We start from the raw sequence: 9,687 nt of genomic DNA on the forward strand, positions 1-9,687 counted from the left end.
CCTATGTGAGGAAGAACATGGGAGTAGAAACAAGTGACTATTTCTACTGCCAAAATAATTGCTCAGATGGTGGTATGCCTTTGTGTTTTCATATCCATTATCTCACCAGAGCACCACAGCCCATTGAGGAAGTGAGAGAAAGGATTATTGGCTCTAATTAATTAATCCTCACAGCAATCCACAGCGGTCTGGAAGTATTTTTAATGCTGTCTGACAGATGAAGTCAGAGGTTAAATGACTTTTCTATCTACCTCACCAGACTGTTGGGAAGACTGCAGTAAAATCTGGTTTTACCAACAAGGAGGTAAAGAGCACATGTAAGTTACCATTATCCTTCCTTGGGAACATCACATGGTAAGGACGGGGGAATTCAATTCAAGTTTACCTCTAACTAATCAAGATCTCACCTTTTTTAAAAATATTTTATTTATTTATTTATTTATTTATTTATTTGACAGAGATCACAAGCAGGCAGAGAGGCAGGCAGAGAGAGAAGGGGAAGCAGGCTCCCCACTGAGCAGAGAGCTCAACACAGGGCTCTGTCCCAGCACCCCGAGATCAAGACCTGAGCCGAAGGCAGAGGCTTAACCCACTGAGCCACCCAGGCACCCCCAAGATCTCACCTTTTAAGTGCTAAATCTTTTCAGCTCAGATTACATGGCCAAAAAACATAGGATCTCTATACCTTAATCCAACCTTGGCGCCATGGTCTGAGTCCATTCAAAAAGTGAAATTTGCTAATTCCAGAAAAATATGGAATATGGAATATGAAATAATATGTAATATGGAAAAAAATTATGCAGCCAGTTAAAAATATCTGACGTAAATTGGGGGAGTCAGCTTGAGATTCTCTCTCTCCCTCTGTCCCTCGCCCTGCTCACACTTTTGCTCTCTCTCACTCTCTCTCTTCAATAAATAAATCTTTAAAAAGGGAAATAAATAAATCTTTAAAAAGGGAAATAAAAATTTCAAATAAACTAAGCATTTACATCAAGAGTTAGAAAAAGAGCGAGAGAGTGTACTCAAGGAAAAATAGGAGGAAGAAAATAATACAGGTAAAAAAAGAAATCAGTGAAATGGATTTTTAGAGAGGAAATTGAAGATTTAAAAAACAAAACTGATTCGGGGCGCCTGGGTGGCTCAGTGGGTTAAGCCGCTGCCTTCGGCTCAGGTCGTGATCTCAGGGTCCTGGGATCGAGTCCCGCATCGGGCTCTCTGCTTGGCAGGGAGCCTGCTTCCTCCTCTCTCTCTCTGCCTGCCTCTGTGCCTCTATGCCTACTTGTGATCTCTGTCAAATAAATAAATAAAATCTTTAAAAAAAAAAACTGATTCTTTAAAAATAACAAAATGGACAGGCTTCAGGCAAGAACGATATTTTTTTAAGGGAGAGAGAGACAGAGATACTCACACATTCATACACACACACACACACACATGACCTCTGTGTCCAAAACAAAACTCTAATAAAGACCTTGGAAATGAACTTAACAAGCGGAAAACCATTCCAACATCTAGGATAGGATAACTTAATATTGTAAAATGTCAATTCACCCCAAAATGACATATAAATTCAATGAAATTCCAATAAAAATTCTAGTTGCATTCTTTGAGAAACTTGAGAAACTCACTCTAAAATTCACATGGAGGGCACCTGGGTGGCTCAATGGGTTAAAGCCTCTGCCTTCAGCTCAGGTCATGATCAGGGTCCTGGGATTGAGCCCCGCAGAGAGCCTGTTTCCCTTCCTCTCTCTCTACCTGCCTCTCTGCCTACTTGTAATCTCTGTCTGTCAAAGAAATATATAAAATCTTTAAAAAAAATAATAAAAATAAAAATAAATAAAATTCACATGGAGGGGCACCTTGGTGGCTCAGTGGGTTGAGCCTCTGCCTTCGGCTCGGGTCGTGATCTCAGGGTCCTGGGATGGAGCCCCACGTTGGGCTCTCTGCTCAGCTGGGAGCCTGCTTCCCCTTTTCTCTCTGCCTGCCTCTCTGCCTACTTGTGATCTCTGTCTGTCAAATAAATAAATAAAATATTTTTAAAAAATTAAAATAAAATAAATTCACATGGAAAGATAAAGGTCCGCAAACAGCTAAGAGATAGGAATGTTCTAATAGACATTAAGACATACTAAAAATCATTTTTTTAGGATTTTATTCATTTATTTGACAGAGATAGTGAGAGAGGGAACACAAGCTTGGGGGAGCTGGATAGGGAGAAGCAGGCTGGAGAAGGAGAAGCAGGCTCCCCATTGAGCAGGGACCTGACACAGGGCTCGATCCCAGGACCCTGGGATCATGACCTGAGCCAAAGGCAGATGCCCAATGACTGAACCACCCAGTCCCCCCAAGTCATACTAAAAAAATCTCGCAGTATTTTTTTTTAATGTATGATATTCTGACTATAGTCTTCAAATGCCATTTATGACTAAACAAAATGAGAAATGGCTGATTGCTGGTTTGAGGCTGAAAATGTACAAGATAAACCCATATAGGGTTTATATGCCATATAGGAAGGATGTTGCCCAAAATCACCACTCATGCTGAAAGGACCCACCAAGCCCACCCAGGAGCCAACCTGAAAAGGTTCTCCATGACTGAAAGTAATCTAGTTAAGTATCAATAAAAATAATAGCTGCAACAGACTGAAGCAAATCAAATATGTTTAAGTCCATGAGTTCACAGTGATAAAGAAATATAAAACAAACATTTTTAACTTTTTTAAAAGTCATCTCTATGCCCAACATGAAGCTCAAACTCATAATCCCGAGATCAAGAATCATATGCTCCAGTGACTGAGCCAACCAGGAGGAGCCTTCCCCCACAAATAAAACAAATTAAAAAAAAAAAAAAAACTAAACTGGTCACCTAGGAAGATGCTAGCAAACAAACTTATTATTTTGAAATGATGTAAAGAGAAAAAGAATGAAGCTTTGATCCAGACTTTCCAAAATGAATTACACCACCAAATAGTAACCAAATAGTAGACCGGGGGATATTTCTTTTAAAAGAAGTTTTCAAGGTAATAAATGAAGAACTGAGAGAACTAAAATTTCATTATTTTGCATTCTTCAAAGAAATAACATAATTGGATACAGATAATCACAAAAATAAAGATGTAAGCATCCTGAGGGAAGAACCCCCCCACCATGTAGGAAGCAGTCTTCTCCAAAACAGAAAAACAAACCCGAATCGGATCAAGCCTCTAAATCCCACTATGAATTTATAAGAAATATAGAGAACATAACAGCATATGAATACATTCAGCAAAATCAAGACAGGGAAAGTTTACAGAACAAAGAAGTTTCTTCCTTAAAGAAATACAAAAGGAAAGAAAGATGGAGGGAAGAAAGCGTAAAATAAAACTAACTTAAGAGACATATCAATGGGGGCGCCTGGGTGGCTCAGTGAGTTGAAGCCTCTGCCTTTGGCTCAGGTTGTGATCCTAAGGTCCTGGGATCGAGTCCTGCATCGGGCTCTCTGCTCCCCAGGGAACCTGCTTCCCTTCCTCTCTCTCCGCCTGCCTCTTTGCCTGCTTGTGATCTGTCTGTCAAATAAATAAAATCTTTAAAAAAGAGAGAGACATATCAATGAATCCTACTTGATTCGGATTCTGATTCAAACTATTAAAAACTATACACACATTTATGAAATAATTGGGAATTTGAACATCAACCAGATATCTGATGTTGTCAAAGAGTTAGTGTTCTTTTCTTCTCATTTTGATATGGCATTGGAATTTTCTTAAAATTTTGTACCTTTTAGAGATATATACTGAAATATTTACAAATAAAATGATACATCTTGGGCTTTCTTCAAAACAATACAGAAGGTGTAAAGAATAGGTCCAGTATAGATTTTAAAAGAATGACTATGAGTTTATAATTATGGAAGTGGGGCAACAGGTATCTGGGAGTTCATTATATTAATCCAGGTTGTCTATGCTTGATCATTTCCTTAATGACAAAATGTTTAAAATAGTATGATATTTTTAACAAGACTATAAAAGACTATACAAGTTGATCAAGGAACAAAAGAGAAAGATCAATATCAGACCCGTTTTATATGATACATATCATAAAAGTATCATTATAAATCAATGGGGAAATGATAAGCTATTTAGTAGATGTTGGAAGGAAAACTGACTCATTATTGTATAGAAAAACATAAACCAGAATCTTCACGTAACACCATGTGCAAAGATAGAATCCGGATGGATTAAAGGCCAAACATGTAAAAGGTGAAAACTATAACATTAATGGGAGAAAAAGATATCTTTAAGACTTAAAGGTAAAGAAGGACTTATTTAAAAATATTTCAAATACATAAAATACAAGGCAAAATATGATGAATTTGATCACATCAAAATTAAAGATTTATGTTTAACGAGGGATATCAATAACACAGTTTTAAGATGAGATACTGAAAAAAAAAAAAGATGAGACACTGAGGGATGATATTTACAATGTTGAAAATCAAAATGGACTGATAGCTAGAATATTCAATGAACTCCTACTCATTAACCTGAAAAGGACAAGAACACAACAGAAAGAAACATAGTCTCATTCAGAAGAGAAAGTACAAAAGGCTAACAAGTGTATAAAGGATGCTCAAGCAGATTGGTGATTTAAAAAATGCAAATTAAAACAACATTGAGGTATCACTTTATATCCACTAACTTGACAAAAAGTAGAAAACTGGACGCTGCCAAGTATTAGCAGAAATAAGGGAAACTGAAATAATACTTGTGTATTTTCTGATGGGATCTTAGTCTGTATAAACCTATGGTATGCTTACAATGCTTAATGGCCAGGTCTCCAGAAAGAAAATGTAATGTTATATTATATAATATACTATATGTATTTTGTTACTAGACATATGAAAATATATGTACTATGTATATATATGCTATATGCCTTGATATCCATTAAGTTTATAGTAAACTATATATATATGTATATAGTTTATATATATGTATATAGTTTATATATAATATATATATTATATATATAGTTTACTATATATATATTAACTATAAACTATATATATATAGTTTACTATAAACTTAATGGATATCAAGGCATATAGCATCCAACTTGCAAGTCATAAAATATGCTATACTTCTTATTGTAACTTCCAGATAATCAATTGATTTTCACAGAATGCTTTTGTTGATTTTGGCCAAACTCTTGCATCTATGGCCAGCCTGTGGTTGCAACGGAAGGAGTGTAGTTCTGATACGAATGTTGCTTAATATTTTAGCTTGTGTTAAGGAAGAAGATGAAAAGCAAAGCAAAGCAATGAAGATGTACATATGTTTGCCAATGATGTGAGCAACTTCCTTGCGAAATCAGACAATAGTTTTTATATACTGGAGGAATATTTCCTCAAAATTCTGTGCTATTCACAACATAACAACTATAGACTCAATACACTTTCAAACTTAATTGTGGTGCTAACACTGTCTTCATCCCTCTCCTAAGTCCAGACAATCAAGAAAACAGCAAACCAGGGGCCATCACACTTTTTCTGCGAAGGGCCAGTGAGTAAATGTTTAGGTTTTGTGAGCCCTGTGAGCTCTGTCAAAACTATTCAACTCTGCTACTGTAGCATAAAAGCAGTCAGACACATTATGTAAACAATGGGCAAAAATAGGAAGTAGGCTGGGCAGCCAGTCTGCCGACTCCTGCAGGAAATCAAGCCCTAATTTGTGGCATGTCCTGATTTTTCTACAAATGGGATGTCACTGAACATGAAGAAATAAGCCCAGTACTTCCACAAATACAAGAGACATAAATGACTTTCAGAACAAAGATAACCATAAGATACAGTAAAATTATTATGACGTAATGAGTTTTGAGTATTTCTTACCTTTGATTTTGCTATAATTTATCTAATTATAATTACAGACAATGTAATATATAATACTGTGCTTAACAACCAGCGCAGCTTTGTGACCTTGATGTATGAATAAACTCACGGAGACACTTGAGAAGAATCTGCCATACTTAGTCCCCTGATAGAGAGGATCTTCAGCTGGAAGAGAGGCTAGACACGGGTGGTGGAGATAAATTAAGTGCCGGCAGCAGTTAGAAGAAGGGACCGGTGTACACCTAGGGCAGCTGTGTTGCACAACTCCAGACATTCACACCGCCCTCTATGTGGGCAGCATCTGTTGAGTAAACCAGAACACCATGATTACATCTTAAAAACAGCCTTGGTGGCTCAGTCAGCAGAGCGCCTGACTCGGTTTCCACTCAGGGCATGATGTGAGGGTCCTGGGACTGAGCTCCACGTCGGGCTCCACACTCTCTCTCTCTAATAAATAAATCTTTTTTTTAAAAAAAAGTGTTGAATTCTTCTTCCATCTATGATGGAATAACTAGGACTAAAGTAGTGCTCTTGCTGTGAACATGCAGCAAGTTGCGCAAAATAAATGAAACAGAGGGTTTAGTCACTAGTCGATAGGCAGAAAAATACTGTGAGATTCCTGCCAGAAGAGAGAAGGAATACAAAGTAAAAAGTCCCACAATTACAGGGCATGTCGGTCGCTCAGTTGTTGAGCGGCTGCCTTCGGCTCAGGTCATAATCCTGGGGTCCTGAGATCAAGCCCCACATCAGGCTCCCTGCCCAGCAAGAAGCCTGCTTCTCCCTCTCCCACTCCCCCGGCTTGTGTTCCCTCTCTCACTATGTCTCTCTCTACCAAATAAATAAATAAATCTTAAAAAAAAAAAAAAAAAAAAGGTCCCACAATTATCCTAGATATCTTCCTGGGAGGTGCTCTGTAGACCACAGTGGAGAACGGGGTGAGGCGGATACAGGCCGGGTCTGGAGGGCTTGCTGACTTAAAGAGACAAAGATCAGGGTTCTGAGAGGTTTGAAGCAGTTGGAAGAGGGAATTACATCAGAAAACAAAAACAAACCAAAAAACCCATAGCTTCAGAATTCTACACTGGGAGAAACAAGAAGAATGACCAGTAACTAAAGGCTGAAGAATTTCCAGACTTCATACAGGTTGGAGAATCATTTTCATTTCTGAATATCCAAATCGAAGAGTCATCACTGAACTTTTCGAGAACAAGCAGAGACTGTATAGAGGTAGCCCTTTCATAGTAAAGGTAAATTAGCCCTAGGACAAATGCTATTTTTAATTCTCTCTAACAAAACTTAAAAACAAGCCTTGACCAGAGGGGAGAAGAAAGGGAAGATGGGCAAAATGGGTGAAGGGGCGATAGAAGCTTCCAGCTACAGAATAACTAAGTCACAGGAATGAAAGGCACAGCACAAGAATACAGTCAGTGGTACTGTAATACTTGTGGTGAGCATGGCATAACGTATAGAGAAGCTGAATCATTATGCTGTACACTCGAAACTAATATAAGACTGTGTGCCAACTGTACTCAAATACATTTAAAAAGAAAAAAAAAGCAACAAGACTTGAAAAGATTGAGCTGATACACAAGCCAATTAACTGCATGACAGAACAAAGTCCAAAACACTTTTAAAGAATACACAAAATCTAGCACTCAACAACATAAAAATCCCAATGTCAAGGCAATTCATCAAAAAATACCAGACATGCCAAGTGGCAGGAAAATAATAGAAATAGACACAGACTCAGAAATGACAGAGACGGGACACCTGGGTAGCTCTGTTGGTGGGCTTCTGCCTTCGGCTCCGGGATGGAGCCCCGCATCAGGGTCCCTGCTCAGCAGGGATCCTGCTTCTCTTTCTGCCACTCCCCCTGCTCATGCACTCACTCTCTTTCTCTCTCTTTCTGTCAAATAAATGATATCTTAAAAAAAAAAAGAAAGAAAAGAAAGAAGGAAAAGCCCAAAGAATCTGAAACAGGATACATACAATGAAAACCAGACCAAGGCACATAAAAATCCAATCACTGAAAACCAGGTATAATAGGAAAATCCTAAAACTATCCAGGAAAAGAAGACATGCATCATGTGCATACATGAGAACAACTGCAGAATATACAAGAGAAAGCATGCCAGCCAGAAAAAAAATGTGACCCGCTCATCAGGGAAAATACAAACACTACAAAGTCACAGAGAAAAAAATCAGTAGGCTTGAAGACAGTTTAACCAGAATGATCAAATCAGAAGTACAGATAGTAAAAGGTTTTCTTTTTCTTAATGAATGGAACTCAGTGGCCTGTGGATGCCACTGGACAATACAGCCCTGAAGAACCGTACCAAAGAAGCTCTGCCTTTGGCATTTCTGGGCATGCATGAAATTGATGATAAGGAAAAATGAGAAAAAGAAGAGAATAACTTATGAACTAAGGTGTGGCAGGAAAAAGTATCTAGTTCCTTTGATGGCATTCAGTTATACCTGCAGGGATTGACTGCCATTACCCAGAAGGCTTTGCAGGCTCAGTCCCTGGTACCTCCATAACTGGGAATGATATTGACCACGTGACTGCAAGGCCTACCCGGAAGAACATGGGCTGGAAAGGGAGAGCTATTAAAAGCCATTGCCTGTGTGGTGACATCTTGCAGGACGGAGCTGGAAAAGCCTGGGCCCAGTCAACCCAGCACAAGTGAAATTCTCCAAACTGCTCTGAAGAACTACTGCAAAGAGAATCTTAAAGACAAGATCGATCACAGCAATCAGCTGTGTAACAGATGTCCTGAAGGCCACCAAAGAAAAGAGATTCCAGGAGTTTTCTGACATTGTCATACCTCTTATCAAGAACTCACCCAAAAGCACTGGCACTGGGACAAACAAAAATGAATATGGGAATAAGAAGAAAGATCTCCAGGTGGAATCTCCACTGGGAGCCTTTGGGAGCCTGGGCAAAGCCTCGCCCCCAATTGTGGAGGCCCAATGTTGTGATCGTCAGGAGCTGGGCAAGTGATGTGTGAGCGGCTAAAACTGAGCGTGTGGGAAGTGCAGTTAGGAAACCTACCATCAATGAATGCCTTTTTTCAGGGATTAATGCTTTTGGAAGATGAACATGCAGATCCTGAGGCTCTGGCTGAAATTCTCCTTAAAACCTGTAAGTCAATCACATACTCTTTAGAAAATAAGACCTATTCAACTGTGAGAAAAGAAGCTTTATCTGTGAGAGAATTACTGCTTAAAAAACGTGAAGAATCAGGGGTGCCTGGGTGGCTCAGTGGGTTAAAGCCTCTGCCTTCGGCTCAGATCATGATCCCAGGGTCCTGGGATTGAGCCCTACATCGGGCTCTCTGCTCAGCGGGAAGCCTGCTTCCCCTTCTCCCTCTGCCTGCCTCTCTGCCTACTTGTGATTTCTATCTGTGAAATAAATAAATAAAATCTTTTTTTTTTTAAGTGAAGAATCGAAACAGTGGAAAATGTACAGTGCTCCTGACTGAGTCTTTAGCTACTCTGGAGACAGACAGCAGACCTGAGGTTCAGGAGAAAGCATCAGAAGAAAACACTAGAAAATCTGGACTAGATTCAAAGGGGAAGAAAGAAACAAGTGTCATGTTCCCTGGAGGGTTGAAACAGTGGTATTCTTCGAAAATCCAAGTGGGAAAAATGTAAAGAATAATGTGTAGCATGCATCATTCCTTGACTGAAATTTTTAAAATACCTTTAAAAATCTAATACAAGTGTAACCAGAGCTCCAGAAGGAGAAGAAAGAGAGGAAAATGAGGCATAAAGAGTATCTGATGAATAATGGCTGGATTTCCCCAAAATATGGTAAAG

The 9,687-nt window shown here is 38.9% G+C and overlaps 1 pseudogene; it reads left to right on the forward strand.

Moving 5' to 3' along the window:
* Positions 1-8,169: 8,169 nt before the first annotated feature.
* Positions 8,170-9,433, forward strand: LOC106003842 (annotated as a pseudogene).
* The last annotated feature ends 254 nt before the right edge of the window (positions 9,434-9,687 follow it).

The sequence above is a fragment of the Mustela putorius genome, unplaced genomic scaffold, assembly GCF_011764305.1.
Source record: "Mustela putorius furo isolate JIRA1106 unplaced genomic scaffold, ASM1176430v1.1 tig00003899_pilon_pilon_pilon, whole genome shotgun sequence".
NCBI classification, from domain to species: Eukaryota; Metazoa; Chordata; class Mammalia; order Carnivora; family Mustelidae; genus Mustela; species Mustela putorius.